Genomic DNA, 18,560 nt, shown 5'->3' with positions numbered 1-18,560 from the left:
TATATCATACATTGTGGAGTGTTCTGTCATTTATAAAATGTGATTTATGAGTACAGAACTTTCATCACAAATATCAAAGTGAAATTATAATATTATTTAAATTTTAAGTATTATCACTAATCCTTGAATCAAACTGTTTTTCCCCACGTGACCTATTAATATGACAAACCACTTCTATCTCACAAACCAAGTGATTGAGATTCAAGATCTATGATTATCTATGATTCAAGATCACATTTTAGGACCTACAAAAATATCCCACTGAGGAACAGGAAAATCTTTAGATTAAAAATGACAAATTGTATGGGTCATCTACCATTCACTCTCCCCTAAATATTGGAAAATATCATCATTACTTCGTACCACCACTCAAAAACTCACTGAATCATCTAATTCTCTAATTGTAAATGGACAAAACTGACTCTTTATACCTGAACAAAAACATCTAAATATCAAAGATTTATACATATATGATTTATCTTTGTATCTATCTTTCTATATTTCCATCTATATTCATATATCTATACATAGTCCTATCATCATACTGCCAAGTAAGGACAAAATCCTTTACACAATCATCATAAGTTTTAAATGAAATTTCACTCCACAAAATGTGATCCAGGAAAAGGGAATGATTTGAAATGAGTGAAAATGAAATCTGACAGCCAAGCACAAACCAAGACTCTGGCATTTCATTTTTAAGAGCATGTTATTGTTTAAGCCTTATGATTGACATTGACTATATTTCATCTAATTTAATTTATCTAGTGTACTTGATTCTATCCTCTATGAACCACAGAAGACTTTGTGGCATATAAAAATTTAGGATTAATTCAATTAATGCACATTAAGTCAATATAAAATGTGCTTGACAGAGGAATTTTTCTAATTTAGTCACACATTTGAATGTGTTTAAAGTAAACCATATTAGACAACTGCCCTAATGCCAGTTTGCAAAATTGCCTCTGAAAATAACCCTGGCTTTAGTTGACAGAAGAATAAAAATTGTATACTTGGTGTATAGATATGATGTTAACTTTGGATGTAAGGTTATCTTTATTTTCTGTACTACTACTAAGAAATGTGGTGATTTTATTTAGACTTTGCTAATTAATAAAGACATCACATGGCAACTATTTTCATTATGTGTATTTGAAAGTTTCTGGCCTTCCTTATACTCTGAGACTGGCAAAAAGAGGTCTAAAGAAAAATGTACGTTCTTGTCAACTCTGCCACTAAGAAGTCAAATGGCCTGGGTCCTCAATATCTCTGAATTAAAAGTGTTTTCCATTCTTCAAAGTGGTTAATTTACTTACATTAACTTTATTTTACTTATTTATGTATGTTTTCAATACAAATTCTGTGTTTGTCCTATGCTTCCACTCTGATGAATAAAAACCTCATATATCTTGCTTACCTCTATCCTTTCCAGGATCATTTTACAGCAGTTCTATATCATTTGGGATTATTTAAAATAAGATAGCAACTAGTTATTTCCATGGGAATATTTATTGGTTTCAGAAATGGCCAAGATACGCCTTCTTGAGGCTGAAGCCTTCATCAGTATCAGTATCAACTAAAATATATGAGTTGGAATTCTTAGTCAGCATATGGAATGGAGTGCAAGAAATGGAATGGAACAGAATGAAGTATTCATCACATTATCCTCAATAAGGACTATGTACATTGCAACAAACATAACACTCCCTTGCCTTGAGTAGTATAGGAGAAAGAGAAGGGAAATTAATTGATATAAACATACATCAAAAGTGGATTATTTGGTTTATTGCTTATCACTACTGACTTTTGCATATGATTATCTGTTTTATCACTGTAAAGAGAGAATTAAATAATTATGCAGGGTTTTTTTCTAATATAGCTTGTGATTAATTAGGAAGCAAAATGAGGGAAAATTCTAACCCTTTTTGACAAGTGTCTAGAAATTTCACTATTTTTTTATAAAAGGGGATATACAAATCAACAGCTCTAAAGTTTGTGATGATTTTAATAGAAGCTTTATAAGTTGCCCTTAAGATGGTTAATTTTATTAATAAAATGCTGGAGTAAAAAGCACAGATGTATTATTCAAGTTCAATTGCTAAACCCAAAAGTATAAGTTGATAACATTGAGAAAAATTTATACTCTAATCAACATTCAACTAAAATTTGAGACCAATGGAGGGAAGAAAATAAGGTGTACAACATTTAATGAAAATCATTCACCATAATTTAATATTCACAAAGATATTTTTGAAAATTAAAACTTTAAACCTTCAATTTTAAATGCACTTGGATCTACCATACTTTCTTAATAAATCCACTGAATATCCTTGAAGAAAGAAAAATATTAGTCTAGGCACAATATCTTAGTGTTCCATGATTGACAGTGAGAATAGCTTGTGTCTTAGTCCATTAGTGCTACAATAAGAAACCTTGAGACTGGATAACATATAAGAATAGATATTTATTTCTCACAGTTTTTTGAGGCTAGGAATCCCAAGATCAAGATATTGGCAGGTTTGGTGTCTTGGCAGGTTTAGTGTCTTATGAGCTTTCAAGATGGTACTTTAAATGCAACATTTCAAGAAGGAATAAATGGAAGGTGAAAAGGCAAAAAGGGATGAACATTGTGTCCTCATAAGGCAGAAGAGCAAAAGAGATTGAACCTGCTCCCTCATGCCCTTCTCTTTGGACTCTAATACTATCCAGGAGTGCTTCACCCTAATGATTTAACTCTTTTTTCCATATATTTTTATTGGTGAATTATAGTTGTACATAATTGTGAAACTTGTTGTTACATATTCTTATATGCACATCATATAATAATATAATTTGGCCAATATCATTCCCCAGTATTTTCCCTTCTCCTCCCCTCCTCACTCACCCTAGTCCCTTTCATCTACTCTATTAATCTCCCTTCAATTTTCATGAGACCCCCACACACACACATACATTTCTTTACCTTTTTTCTCTAGCTTTCACATATAGGAGAAAACATACCACACTGCTAATGATGTTGGACATGTTTTCATATATTGAACATTATTTCATATATTTGTTAGCCATTTGTATTTACTTTTGAGAAGGGTCTATTTATTTCATTTGCCCATTTATTAATTGAGTTATGGGGGCATTGGTGTCAAGTTTGGGGGGTTCTTTATATATTCTGGATATTAATACTCTGTCAGAAGAGTAGCTAGCAAAAATTTTCTCCCATTTTGTTGGCTCTCTCTTCACATTCTTAATTGTTTCCTTTTCTGTGCAGAAATTTTTAAATTTGATGCCATCCCCATTTATTAAATCTTAGAACTATCTCCTGAGCTTTCTCCTATAGAGAAAGTTGTTGCCTATGTCTATATGTTAGAGTGTTGACTTTACATTTTATTTTAGCAGTTTCCTAGTTTCCAGTCTAATTCCTAGGTTTGGACACATTTTGAGATAATTTCTGTGCACGGTGGGAGGTAAAGGTCTAGTATCATTCTTCAATAAATGGATAACCAGTTTTTCAAGCACAATGTGTGTAAAACGCTGCCTTTTCTCCAATGTATGCTTTTGACACCTTTGTCAAGGATCAGATGACTATATCTGAGTAGGGTGTCTCTCTGCCTTCTGTTGTCGCTATACACCTTGGTCTATGTATGTGTTCTTATACCAGTACCATCCAGTTTTTGTTATGTTAGCTCTGTAGTATAATTTGAAGTCAGGTATTGCTTCTTTTTTTTTTTTTTTTTTTTTTTTTTTTTTTTTTTTTTTTTGACCAAATCATGTTTATTTCTTCATTAGAAAACACTGGTCAAATGAGAATAGCTACTTGTAAGGTCATGAGGAAATTAGAATACAAATATACACAATTAGTAAACTATGGTATGCTTGCATTATGCTAGGTACTTCAAACATCATTTAATCTTCATTGCTCTATGAGGAGGCTACTAGTCCTATTTTATAGCTGAAGTAAGGCTAAAAGTTTACCAGAAGTTCCATGTCTAGTAAGAGAGAACCAAGATTTTACCTCAATAATAACAAATCCTGAAGTGCTTGTCTTCTTCTGCAATCTACTCTTCTGAGGAATTGTGAAATACACATTTCTCTTAATACAGGTTCTTTAAATTTTAACTTAAGAGTATTTTTGCTTTAAGACTATAACAGATGTTTGTATGTGAAACATTTGTTCTACCAGGCAGCTTCCTTGGCATCAAAACTCCACTATAATTTAAGTATATAACACTTTTATATTAACTTTAAAAAAGACATTTCAGAAAGTTAACAAATCACCTAATTAGATGTATTTCAGCAATGTATTTATTCTACTTTCTGGCTCACTTTTTTGGTAAGCACTGTCCCACAAAATATACATTCCAAGACTAAGGAAAGTGAGCAATTAAAAGTGCTTTCACAGTACATTCATGTTATTACTTCCCACAATGTATAAAGGTAACCCACTTATAGAATATGGGTTTTAGCTCTGGTATCCAATGAAACATCCTCAAAAGTGAATCATTTAAAAATGTTATCTAGTAAAATTAAAATGTCCCTGATTATTTCATTTCAAGAGTAAGAAACAAATGTATCCTTGTCAATTATTCCTAGAATATAAAACAGGAATACTTTTCTACATAAATTGTGCTTATGTCAAGTTTCAATACAGCTGGCCCATAAAAGGTCATTTCTTTTCTCTATTTTTACCATGACTGCTCAATGTGCAGCACCTAATAACAGTATCTAGGAAGCCAGAAGGCCACAAAGATCAAATGTCTTAGGCCAGAGTTTAAAGAAAACAGAATATATCACAATATATTAATATAGTTAGAATCACCTAAGACAAATAAAATTCTACTCCATTGCTAACAGATGTAATTCAGTTGAACAGGTTCATTAAAATGAAGATGGCTATCAATTTTCAGTATTTTTCTGAGATTTGAAAATTGTAGCTTCCCTATTCATAAAAGTTGTGTATCACTTTAAAAATCACTGGATTGTAATTTACTATGACTAATAGTGAGAAGCTTATTTGTAAGGTTCTGACCTAAGGGAGAAAAAAAACACAACTTCTTGAAAAGGTAAAATAGCTTAAAGCATTTAATATCTAAAACAAATCAATCTGTTAATAGTAGTCACAAAATATGCTTAATATAGAAACCCACATTTATGTCTTTAAGAAAAAGTGTAAATTGTATTTTACCTCAAAACATAAATTAACCCGCTTAAAGAATCAGCAGCGGTCAAAATCATGGTGAATTTTAAACAACTCCAGAATAAAATAACAATAAGTACATTATACTGCTTTATATCTAAAAAAAATGCTTACAACTTCTCATAAAAATAATCTGAGGCAACTATTTTTTCTTTATTCTTTTACAGACATGTTCAACACTATGGGCAACATTCTTAAAATCTTAAGTTTCACAGACTTTCAAACATTCAAATACTGTGGTCCCCTTTTCTTTGATGTGATTTATTCAGCTAAAAAAAAGCATGGTAGACAACTTAATACATTTTCACCAAATTTAAAGTAGTACAAAAATTTTAAGACTCTACAGAACTACACATCGTACCTAATACATCATTAAAAATAGAAGACAGTATTTTCTTCAGCAAATAAAATAGCATACTGGTATGCTGTTAATGCATACCTTTTTAATGTGTACTGTCATTCATAAATTATTTACAACTTCTACTTGTGAAGAGAATTAGAATGTAAATTTTCTGCAAAACTGGACAAAAGCAATACAAAATCTGTGAAAGCCTGTGTTTTATATTGTACAAAAAAGTAAGCCAGTTTTCTCTTCAAATACCAGATACTGTATGCAGTGATATTTTGGACATATAGATTATAGCAATTCTTGAGGATGTTTTAATGCTGGAGGTAAGTTTACAGGTCTTGATTCTTCATCAAGGAGTACTAGATCTTCTATCTCACTGCCTCTGTATTTCCTTTTACATATTTTTACCACCACCTTTTTCTTAAGAAATAACTTCAATGCTTCTCTTGATGCAACTGCTTTCGCATTTTCTTTGCTTTTTCCACAGCCAGTGCCCAAGTATACTGACTTGCACCTCAATTCGCATACAATACTTTCTTGAGAGCTCTTATTTTGAGGCAGATCTGCCAGTTCTTTTAGTGGGACAAAAAATACATCCAGTGTTGCTTTCAGAGCCTCAATAGCTGCTTTTAGGAGCTCTCCGTGATTCCCATTGGGACTAAAGCCACCAACAGCTACTAATTTCCATGCCACTGTTTTATACAGTCTATTGAAGAAAGGTTGCTTCTGTTTCACATCTTCATTGGTTAATTTGCAACAAGAGAACTTGACAGAACCCTCACTTGACTGTGAAGTACTCTTAGAAGGCAACTGTGAGGTGCTACTCTGAGAACTACTCTTAGAAGCTAGCTAGGACACACTTGCTAAGGGACTGCTTTTGGAAACCATAGATCCACTGGTCTGGGAGCTGCTCTTGGAAGCTAACAGTGATGCAGCTACCTGGGAAGTGCTTTTGGAAGTTAGCAGTGATGTATTTGTTGAGCTGCTCTTGGGAGTTAGTAATGATGTGCCTGATGAGGAACTGTTTTTAGAAACTGATGATGAAACACTTGCCTCTGAACTAGTTTTGGAAGTTAACCCACTTGAAGCTGTCTCTGAACTAGGTTTAGAAGACAATAATGGCAACTCTACTTCTGAGCTTCCAGAAGAACCCAACAAGGGCACCTCAATCTCTGAGCTGCTCTGAGAAACAGAGACTGAAGAACCTTCCAAACCACTCTTTTTAGGTGAGCCACTTTGTTGTCTGGAATCAGTGGACTGGGTCACGTGACTATTCACACTGGATTTCAAAAACGAAGAAACAAATGATGCAGAACCATGCTTATCTGGAGCTTCTGATTCAGAAGCTTTTCCAGATCCTGCTGTTGTTACCTGAGAAGAAATGCTGCTGCTGCTTTGGCTGGAAACAGATCGATCTCCCTCACTTGTAGAGCTATTCTGACCAGAGATGCCAGCGCTGCGAGTGGAGTTCCCACTACTCTCTGATTTGGTGGATGATCCCGAACATGCAGAACTGTTTTCTGGCTGAGCTGATGTACGTTCTGTTTTGGCAGAAATTTTTGCAAGATCTCGCTCAACTGCAGAGTTGTTTTTTCCTTCTATGATTCGTTTTTTGGATAGCTCTTCTACCCCTTCTTGGCAACCAGTTCGTCTCTTGTTGGATGGATTGGAGCATCTGTCACTTTGATGCCTTCGGCCATACTAAGAATTTTATCCATAACTTTTTGAGGGTACCGGCACCCAAGGAAGACGTGGTTTGCCCAGGCCATGGAAAAGGAGATGAGCTGCTGCAGCTGCCGATTTCAGGTTCCGCTCTCGGAGTCCGCAGCTTCGTCTGTGTTAGCTGAGGCAGCGCCACCCGCGGGGGCCAGGTCCCCGGCGTTGCGGAGCAAAAACTCCCTGCGGTGGCGCCAGTGTTTGTCAGTCTCGCCCTCGCAGCGCAGCGCCTCCACCCAGGCGGCCACCCGCGGGTTCTGGCTCAGGTACTCCGACACCTCCTGCGCCATGTTGGGCCTGCAGGACGCCGAGGGCACGAGCAGACGAGCAGACGCTGCACCGGGGAAGAGGCGGGGTGCGCAGGGGCGAGCGGCCCTGGCACTGCGGCCTGCACCCTAGATATTGCTTCTTTGGCTCAGAATTGCTTTGGCTATTCTGTGTCTTTTATTCTTCCAAATAAATTTTAGAACTGATTTTTCTAGTCCCCTGAAGAATGTCATTGGTATTCTGATGGAGATTGCATGAAATGTGTATATTGCTTTTGGTAGTATGACCATTTTAATATTAATTCTACATATCCATTAATGTGGGAGGTCATTCAATCTTCTTGTGTCTTCTGTGTCTTTCTTCAATGTTCTAAAGCTTTTACTGTAGAGGTCTTTTACCTTCTTGGTTAGATTTATTATTAGGTTTCCTCTTTTTTTTTTTTTTTTTTTTTTTTTTTTTCCTGAAGCTATAACAAGTGAAATTGTTTGGTTTATTTCCCAGCAGATTCATTATTGATATATATACAGGAAAGCTATTGATTTTATATGTTAATTTGGTAACCTGCTACTTTAATGAATTTATTTATTAGTTCTACCGTCTTTGTTGGACCTTTCTGGATCTTCTGAACACAGGATTTTACATCTGTAAACAGTGATTTTGACTTCTTATTTTTCTATTTTCATTCTTTTTATTTCCTTCTCTTTCCTAATTGCTCTGGCTAGAATTTCTAGCACTATATTAAACAGAAGTGGCAAGAGTGGACATTCCTGTCTTGTTCCAGATTTTAAAGGAAATTCTTTTGGTTTTTCTCCCATTCACTATGATGTTGCTTTGGGTTTTATATATGTAACCTTTATGATGTTGAAGTAGGTTCTTTGTATCCCTAGTTTCTGCAATATTATTATAGTGAATGGATGCTGAATTTTTTCAAAGGCTTTTTCTATATTTATTAAGATGACTAAGTGATTTTTGTCCTTAATTCTACCTATTTAACAAATTACATTTATTGATTTGTGTATGCTAAACCATCCTTATATCCCTGTGATAAAACCTTGGTCATCATGTGCATCTTCTTAATATGTCATTGAATATAATTTGCTAATATTTTCTTAAAGATTTTTACATTTAACTTCATAAGGGATGTTGGTCCACAGTTTTCTCTCCTTAATATGTCCTTATCTGGTTTCAATATGAATGTGATACTGGCTTCATAGAATGAATTTGGAAGTGTTCCACCCCTTCATATTACATGGAATAATTTGAGGAGTACTGACATTAGTTCTCTTAAAGTTCTGATAGAATTTAACTGAGAATCGATCTGGTCCTGGGGTTTTCCTTGTGGGAAGATTTTATATTACTACTTCTATCTCACTGCTAGATATTGGTCTGTTTAGGTTTCTATGGCCTCTCGATTCAATTATGGCAGGTCATACATGTCTAGAAATGCTTCCGTTTCTTCTAGGTTTTTCTATTTTTTGAAGTATAAGTTTTCAAAATTGTCCCTAACAAACATCTGACTTCCATCAATGCCTGAGGTGATTTCTTCTTTTTTATTAACTTGGATTTTCTCTTTTCTTTTTGTTTGTTTGGCTAAGGACTTATCAATCTTATTTATCTTTTCAAAGAACCAACTCTTCATTTCATTGATCTTTTGTATTGCTTTTTTATCCTCAATTTCATTGACTTTAACTCTAATCTTAATCGTTTCCTTCCTTCAACTAATTTTGGAATTGATTTGTTCTTGTTTTTCAACAGTCTTGACAAGCATCATTATTAGGGATCTTTCTGATTTTCTTATGTATGCACTCATAGCCATAATCTTTCCTCTTTGAACTACCTTCATAGTGTCCCAGAGTTTCTAATATGTTGTATCAGTATTCTTGTTTGATTCTAAGAATTTTTAAATTTCTCCCCTGATTTTTTAAATCACCTATTCATCAAAGTTTTCAATCTTTCAATTTCCCTGTGTTTATATATTTTCTGTAGGATTTTTTCGTGTTGATCTCTAACTTCATTCCATTGTGATATAAGACAAAATAACTTATTCAATTTTTTTTTTTTTTTTTTTTTTTGGTATTTGCTAAGAGTTGCTTTACAACCTATTTTGCAAAGGTGAAAGAAACATACATTGAAGAAAATGTAGCGTTTTCAACAAATGGTGCTGGGAAAACTGGAAATCCATATGTGGTAGATTGAAATTAAACCCATATATCTCAACCTGCACAAAATGCAAGTCAAAGTGGATCAAGTACATTAGCATTAGACCAGAGACCCTGCACTTACTAGGAAAAAAAAAAGTACACCCAACTCTCCATCATGTTGGCTCAGGAACAGACTTCCTCATAAGACTCCTAAAGCATCAGAAGTAAAATCAAAAATCAATAAAAGCTTCTTCACATCAAAGGAAACAACAAAGAGCATGAAAAGAAAGTCTACAGAATGGGAGAAAATCTTTACCGGCTGCACCTCAGATAGAGCATTAATCTCTCAGGATAGACAAAAAACTCAAAAAACTTAACACAAAAAGAAATAACCCAGTCAATAAATGGGCAAAGGAACTAAACAGGCACTTCACAGAATATGAATGGTCAAAAAATATATGTAAAAATGTTCAACATCACTAGCAATTAGAGAAATGAAAATTAAAACTACACCAAGAATCCATCTCACTCCAGTATGAATGGCAATTATCAAGAATACGAGTGGGGTGGGGATGGACAGGGGAAGGAAAGATAATAGAACGAGACAAACTGCTGGTAAATTGATAAAAATGGAGATTATCATACTAGGTGAAATAAACCGGTCCCAAAAACCCAAAGGTAAAATGTTCTCTCTGATACATGGATGCTAACCATAACAAGGGAGAGTAGGGAGGGGAAGTATAGAAGTTCATTGGATTAGACAAAGGGGAATGAAGAAAGGGAAGGGGTGGAAATTTGAGAGACAGTAAAATGAATTCGACATAACTTTTATGCTCATATTCAAATACAGGACCAGTGTAACTCCACACCATGTTCAACCACAAGAATGGGATCAAAATTGTAATGGATTACACTCCACATATATATAATGTGTCAAAATAAACCCTACTGTCATGTATATCTAAAAACAACAACAACAAAAATATGGTCTATTTTGGAGAAGGTTCCATTAGTCACTGAGAAGAAAGTGTATTCAGTTCTTTTTGAATGAAATATTCAGTATATGTCTGTTAGCTCAACTTGATTTATAATATTGATCAGGTCCAAAAAGTCTTCACTGAGTTTATGTCTGCAAGACAGACATAAATTCTGTTTTGAAATCACCCGGTATTATTGTACTGGGATCTATCTGAGTCTTTAATTCCAGTAGTATCTGTTCTATGTAATTAGATGCACTGACATTTGGGGCACATATATTTACTACCATTATATCTTCTTTGGGGATTTTTTCTCCTTATCACAATGAAGTTACCTTCTTTGTATTTTTTATTAATTTTGGCTTGAAGTCTAGTTTCTTGGATATGAGAGTAGCTGCTCCTCCTTGTTCCCATGTGGGAAGCCATCCTTCTTTAGCAGAATTAGACTAGGGTGAGCCATGGGATGCAGAGACCTGACTTCTAGGAACTACCAGGAAGTATGTGGCACTCATGGGAGTTGTTCCCTGCCTCCTTCTGGAATTTTCCCCCTAAGAGAATGGCTTCCCTAACTCTACCCTATCCTGTCCAACACAGAAGAAGCTCCTCCTGGTCCTGGCACCATTTACCTGTATGTTATAAATAAAAGAGAGTTGGGTGAGTTGTTGTAAGCAGAGCTGGTATGGCCGGACCCATCATGTCCCCTCTCATTTAAAAAGAGTACTGGCTCTTGTGTGTTTATTGAGTACATAAGTTTTTTGGGTAATTGAGTGATATACAGCCAACATCCTCCTCCAGCAGTTAACCCTTTTCCACATGGGACATGGCAGAGAGGACCCCCATAATTCCATTTATATAGTATATCAATTTCCTTCTTTTTACTTTCAATCTGTGTATTTGCCTGGAAGTTGAGCCTCTTGAAAAGAACATAACACTGGATCTTGTTTCTTAACCCACTCTACAAGTCTCTGTCTTTAAATAGGAGAGTTGAGGTAACTTACATTAAATGTTATTATAGAGAGTTGTTTATTAATTCTTGGCATTTTGATTTATTTCTCTGTTCAGTTTTATCTTGTTTTCTAAATTACCTTTAGCTACTCTTCAAATGAGATTTGTCCATTTGTGATCTCTGTGGTTTGTTTTTGTTGCTTTCTTAAGTATTTTCTGTAGTACTAGTTTAATAGACATGAATTCATTTAGTTTCTGCTTATCTCCTAAGGGTTTTATTTCTTCTTTAATTTTGAAAGATAGTTTTGCTGGATATAGAAGTCTTGGTTAACAAGGTTTTTATTTCAAGACTTGGAACAAATTACTACGAGCCCTCCCAAATTTTAGAGTTTGTGCTAAGAAATGGAAAATAATTCTGATTGACCTGCTTCTAAATGTGACCTAACATTTTTCTCTTCAAGCTTTTAAAATTCTATTCTTGTTCTGTATGCTAAGCATTTGGGCACTTTAATTATAATATGCTGTGAAAAGGTTCTTTTTCATTGTGTCTATTTGGGGTTCTGAATGCCTTCTATATCTGGATGTCCATCTCATTCTCAAGGTCTGGAAATTTCTCTATTATTATTTCCCTGAAGAGGTTATCCATACCATTGGCCTGCATCTCACAACCCTCTTTAATTCCAATGATTCTTAAATGTTTTCTGTTAATGTTGTATGTTTTAGTCAACTTTTTTTGCTGATGCGACTAAAGGATCCCACCAGCACAACTGTAGAAAGAAAAAGTCTATTTGAGGACTCCTGGTTTCAGAGGTCTTAGTCTTAGTCCATAGAAAGCTGGCTCCATTCCTTGGGGTTCTAGGTGAGGCTGACCACCACGGCAGCACAGGGTGGCAGAGGGAAGCAGCTCACATCATGGTGATCAGGAAGCAGAAAGAGAGAGAGAGCGTCTCCACCCTCCAGATACAAAATATATATCCCCAAAGCCACACCCCCATTACAATCCCCTCCAGTCACACCCTGCCACTTCAGCTACCACTCAGGTAATCCCTATCAGGGGATTAAATCACTGATTGGGTTAAGACTTTTACAACCCAATCATTTATCCTCTGAACATTCTTGCATTGTTCTCACACATGAGCTTTTGAGGGACACCTCATATCCAAACCAAAACATTGCCAGAGAGTTTTCATATATTTCCATCATAGTTACTTATTTTCTTGTCTTTAATATATGTGGATGTACAAAGCTGTTTTGTCTTCAACTTCAGAGATTCTGTCTTCATCAAGGTCCACTCTATTAGAAATATTTATAACTGAATATTTTGTTTGATTGTTGTATCTTTCACTTATAAAATTTCTGTTCACTTCTTTTTCAATATTTCTGTCTAATTAAATATCTCATTTATATCCTATATTGACTTTCTGAATTCATTCAATTATTTCTTTTTTGTTTGTTTGTTTTGTTTGTTTTGTTTGGTTTTGGGGGGGGTTTTGGGATTTGTTCTTGTTGTCATTGTTGTTGTTATTGTTTTGTTTGGTTCATTAAGCCCAGAGGTGCTCAACAATTAAGCCAAATCTCTGGCACTTTTTATTTTTTTGTTTTGAGACAGAGACTCACTAAGTTTGCTCAGGGCCTCTCTGAGTTGCTGAGGCTGGCCTCAAACTTGTGATCCTCCTGCCCCAGCCTCCTGAGCAATTGGCATTATAGTTGTGCACCACCTATGCCTGCTTTATTCAACTGTTTCTGTATGTTTTCTTAGAATCTATTGATCATTTTTATAATCATTCTTTTGAATTCTTTGATATTTCATCTACCCCAATAGTCTGTGGCTGGTGAATTAGGATCTTTAGGAGGCATCATGTTACCTTGTTTTTTCATATATCTTATATTCCTCTGGTGGTTTTTTTTTAATCTGTGGGGATTAATTTCTCTTACACTCTTATATGTAAGCCTTTTCAGGGCATGGCCTTCTCTTGCCAAAGTGTTCTAGAGTGATTTAGATTGAGATCCCCCTTATAGATGTGGTATCCACAGTCTTTGTGTTAATTCTGTTTTTACTGTAAGGACTAAATGTCCATGAGTGGGACCTGAGGGCCCAATCATGGTCATGTCTACTTGGGGCCTGGTCATTGGTTTGGGATTTTTTTCTGTTCTTTGTATTAAAGTATACCTGAAGTTTGAGTGCTATTAATTTGTGTGTGAAGCAAGGCATGCTGTCTTTTGACTGAGTCTAGTTTATCAACAGAGTCTCTTTCCCGTGAATTTGTAGTGTTCCTGTAGATTTCCATCACATCAGAGAAAAACTGAAACAAACAAAAGCAACAACCAAACAATATACAGTATTAAAATAAATTCCCAGTGCCTAATATGACATCTACAACACCACTTACCATAAAAACAGGAAGGCTGGGTCAGCAATTGCCAGCAATAAAAACAATAAATAACTGTGTACTAGATCTGGCATTAAAGTAAACAGCAAGTGCCGTCTATGTCATGATTAGCAGTAATAATTACAATAACATGAATGGTGGGGGCAGGAATTATACAAATCAAATATTTCTAAGAGATGGTAAAAAATATAGTTCATTAAGAGAAAAGAAAATGTAATAGGAGGGTGGAAGAGAGCTTAGAATGTTGAAAATGTTAACAGAGAGAATGCAGACAAGATACAGCAGTAATGATTTTAAAGAAGAAAGAGTATGAAAAACTAAAGGGAGAGAGAAAGAGAAAACAAGAGAATGTGATTTATTAAAGGGAAACAAAGGAAGAAAAAGAGGATCAAACAAAACAAACAAAAAACCTCAAAATACAAGGCAAGGAAAAATAACTACTTTTTTTAAATGCTAAAAAATAAGGGGGAAATACAGACATGAATATATCATCACAAAACAATCAGCACAGCAACACGAAAAAAGACAAAGATTCTTAATTTTAAAAAAATGAAAGAATCATCTTCATTGAATTGGTCAAAACACTTGATAAAAATAAATGGTTATTGCCTATGCCCAAATGTCCTTTTTGTTTCTTCTTAGGTTACATACCAAGAAACAGCAAGGGTGGTAGTTATTAACACTTCCTATTTTTGTGTTGCTCACCAAGCTGCCTGTTGGAGTGGCCTTAAAACTGAAGTGAGTTGGAATAGTTCTCAGCTTCCCTTCTCACTGGTAAAAGGTAGGATGGAATAGGAAGCACTGTTTATTGACGTTTTCTCCACACAAACCAGATGGATGCACTCCCAGGGTGAGAGTTCTTAGAGGGGAACTCTGGTAGTTGGGGCTTAAGTCTAAGCAGGCCTTAGGGATTTTGTTATATCAACATACCCATAGGAGAGGGCAGAAGCTGATCTCTGCTGGGAGTCTGGATTTCAGGAGCCTCCCAAGACTTCTATTCACAGGGCAAGGGAGCCAATCTTCCACACACTCTGAAGTCCACTAATACAGCCTCCTCAGCTTAGTCCCTGAGTGTATTCCCACCTGCCTGTTCAGATTTCCAATTCTCTTCAGATGGTCACGTGAGTTTGAAAACTCAAAGAAAAAGCAAGTGGGACTCCCCTTCATTTTTTTAATCAGCTTACCTCTAAATGTGACCTGCCATTTTTCTCTGTGGCTTTTAAAATTCTATCCCTATTCTGTTTATTAGATTTTAATTATAATGTCTTTGAGAGAATCTTTTTTGATCTTACCTATTTAAAATTCTAAATGCCTCCTGTACTTGTATTTCTATCTTATTTCCAAGGTTTGCAAATTTTTCTAATATTATTTCTTTGAAAAAGTTGTACATTCCTTTAGTTTGTATTTTGTTGCCTTTCACTCCAATGATTCTTAGATTTTTGTCAGTGGTATCCCAGATTTCTTGCATATTTTTATCATGATCTCTTAGCATGATTTTCTTACTGACAACTTTATTATCAAGATTATATACTTTTTCTTCAGAGACTGAGAGTCTGTCTATGTGATCTAATCTATTTGTGATGCTTTCAACTGAAATTTTAATTTGATTTATAGCCTTTCATTTCCAGGATTTCTGTTTAGTTCTTTTTCAGAATCTCTACCTTTTCATTGAAATTATCTTTCACCTCCTGTATTTTCTCTTAGTTTATTCCTTACATCTTCTTTTAGTTCATTGAACATTTTAACTATAAAGGTTCTAAATTTTTTATCTGGCACGTCCTCCACTGTAGCGTGAATGAGAGCAGTTTTCAAAGTATTATGAACTGTCTGAATAGTTTTATCCCCTTGCTTTTCATTATCATTTTTGTGTATACCTGTCTGATGAAATGATTATCTCTTCTGCTTTTATGCAAGAGACTATTTAGTGAACTTCTTTCTCTTCAATGTCTCAGAGTGGTTAAATATCCAAGTTTTTATACTCCCACTCAATATGTATAACTCTACTGTGTCCTAGAGGTGTGGGACACATGAGCCATTTCAAGATAAGCTACTAAACCCCATGAACTGCAATCACTTCAGAGAAAATTCATGTATTAATAAACCTTAGTGGGGAAAACATACTGAAAATACTCTCCACAGTTCCTCTAATCTGGGTAGAAAATTGTAAAATTGTTCTTCAATAGGCTGAGAAAATAGTTATTAAAAGTAGTAAAATTACTATTACAATACATAAGGGTTGAAAAGGGGAGAAAAGTGAGCAAAGAAAAAAGGAAGAGAAAAGATAGGAAAGACAATACAAACTAAGATAAAAAGAATAAAAATGGGGGGTTGAGCCAGGAACATATAATGTAAGAGGGAAAAGAGACTAAGAAGAGCAAGTATAAAACTGAGCTAGGAAAACAAAGATAGAATGATTCCAGTTAACACCTGAAACCATTATAAGGAATTCAAATAAATAGGTTGAGGGCTGCATTATTGAATAAGAAAACATCTATCAATTCAATACAAAAGGTATTATCTTTAAGATTAAAATAGATATTAAAGCTATTTATGATGATCCATGCTGAGGTGGAGGCATTTCTTATTGAGTCTTCCTGATTGAGATTTCCTCAGAATTTGGGACTTCTAGAGGATACTAATCACTCCATACCTTCGTCTCTAAGTTTCCCTGGGTATGGAGGTCACATTAGCTCACCTCTGACACAATTTTAGGAGGCCCCCTCCAATCTTTGGTGGGTCCAAGTACCTACTAGTTTTCTGTTCAGACAGAAGAACTGGTCCTTAATTGTTTATGACTTAAAAGTCAGATTATTCCCTGTCGGGGGTGCAGTCTTTTGTGTCCTCCTGAATAAAGTTCCATGTATCCAGTGCTGTCAAATCCATTGTGAGCGCCTCTGTGTACATTTCAGAGAATGTGTAGTGTGGCAGTATAAAGTAGAGGTATTATAGTCTGTTTGATGTGGTGCTGGGTGATCCATGAGAGGGCTGTGTAGAGTTGCTGTGTCCTCTAAATAGGTCATAGGTTGGTGGGCTTGTATCTGAACACATAGGGGGAGAGGGGGTGTCTATGGGAAGGTCCTCTGTAAGCTGCTTTGTGTGGTGTACTGCCAATTGTGTATGTGTGAGGTTCTCTGCTGGCTGCTTAGGGCTATCCTTTGGAATTGCCTTCTGTGGATTGGTGTATCTGAATTAGAATTGCATCATCTGGCAATTCTGGGATGCACAGCTGTAGACCCTCCTAGAGGTGTGGAACACATGAGCCACTTTCCAGGTTGCTATGGTTTTCTCACCAGCCAGCACTTGTTCCTCAGTCAAGAGGCCCAAATCTGCATGCTTGAGGATGCTACAGCAGCTGGCTTTTTCTTTGGGTGTGGGAATGCAGAGAGTAGGGCTACTTCATGCCTGTGAGGTGTGTCTCTTGGGAGCAACATACATTAGGATCTTGTTTTAAAATTCATTTTGCCAGTCTATATCTTTTCTTTTTTTTAATTTAGAAATTTTTATTTGCTAAATGTTTAAAGGAATTGATACATCATATCAAAGAGAACTAATCAAAATTTACGGAATTATAGTAAATAAGAAAGTAAAGCAGCAGAAGTACAATAAGAATGGATTCCTTCACAATCTATGGTTGATTGACTCTAGATTAAAGAAGCATCACTTTCTTATGACTAGAATAAAAGTAAAGCTTAACTTCTTAGCCCCAGTGAGAATATATATATCAAATGTATCAGCTATAATTATTATTATATGTTACAAGAAACTAACAGTCTATGACTTTTAATTGAAGAGTTGAAACCATTTACACACAGTGTTAACTAGAGAGGTGTTTGTTATTTTTTTCATTTTTAATTATTTTTAATGTTTAATTTGATCCCAATTCTTTTTTAGTTAGCACTCTTGTAATGTTATTTGTCCATTTGTGAGCTCTGGAGTTTGTTTTTAATTTCTTCTGTATGTGGTATTTCTTTCAGTGTTTTCTGTGGTGCTGGATTAGTGGTCACTAATTCTTTTATTTTATACTTATTTTGGAAGGTTTGTATTTTTCCATGTATTCCAAAGTATAGCTTTTCTGGAGATAGCAATCTTGGTTGGCAATTGCTCTAGAATACACTGAGAGATTAGATATTAAAGTCAAAACTACTATTAAACTATATGGAGCATAAAAAGAAAAAAGAAAAGGAAGGAAAAAGACAAAAAAAATTGGGAGGGGAATAGAGGCAAGAACAGATAATCTAAGATGATAAAGAGGAAAGGATATAAACTTAAGGAGAAAAAAAGATAAAATCAATTCCAATTAATGCTTCAAAACATTGAAAAATACATAAAATTAGATTAAGTAGTACAATTTCAAATAATGAGAATCTTATTAAATAAATACAGAAAGCTAATATCTAAGAAATAAAAAACTGGCATTGAAGAAATTTAAGCTATTCCATACTAAGTTATTTGAGATATGTGGTATCATTAGGCCTTCCTAATTTGGATTTCTTCATGTTTTGAAATACTTAGTAAATGTCCATACCTCCTTGGTTTTACCTCTATGTGTTGCTGTGCATGAAGGTAGCAAGCTTTTGTAGGAGC

The 18,560-nt window shown here is 35.0% G+C and overlaps 1 pseudogene; it reads right to left on the bottom strand.

Moving 5' to 3' along the window:
• Positions 1-5,700: 5,700 nt before the first annotated feature.
• LOC124994726 (CDKN2A-interacting protein-like) lies at positions 5,701-7,546 on the bottom strand (annotated as a pseudogene).
• Positions 7,547-18,560: the final 11,014 nt, after the last annotated feature.

This window comes from Sciurus carolinensis, chromosome 10, assembly GCF_902686445.1.
Source record: "Sciurus carolinensis chromosome 10, mSciCar1.2, whole genome shotgun sequence".
NCBI lineage: Eukaryota > Metazoa > Chordata > Mammalia > Rodentia > Sciuridae > Sciurus > Sciurus carolinensis.
Note: the sequence above shows the minus strand (reverse complement) of the source record. Positions and strands in the feature narration are given on the sequence as shown.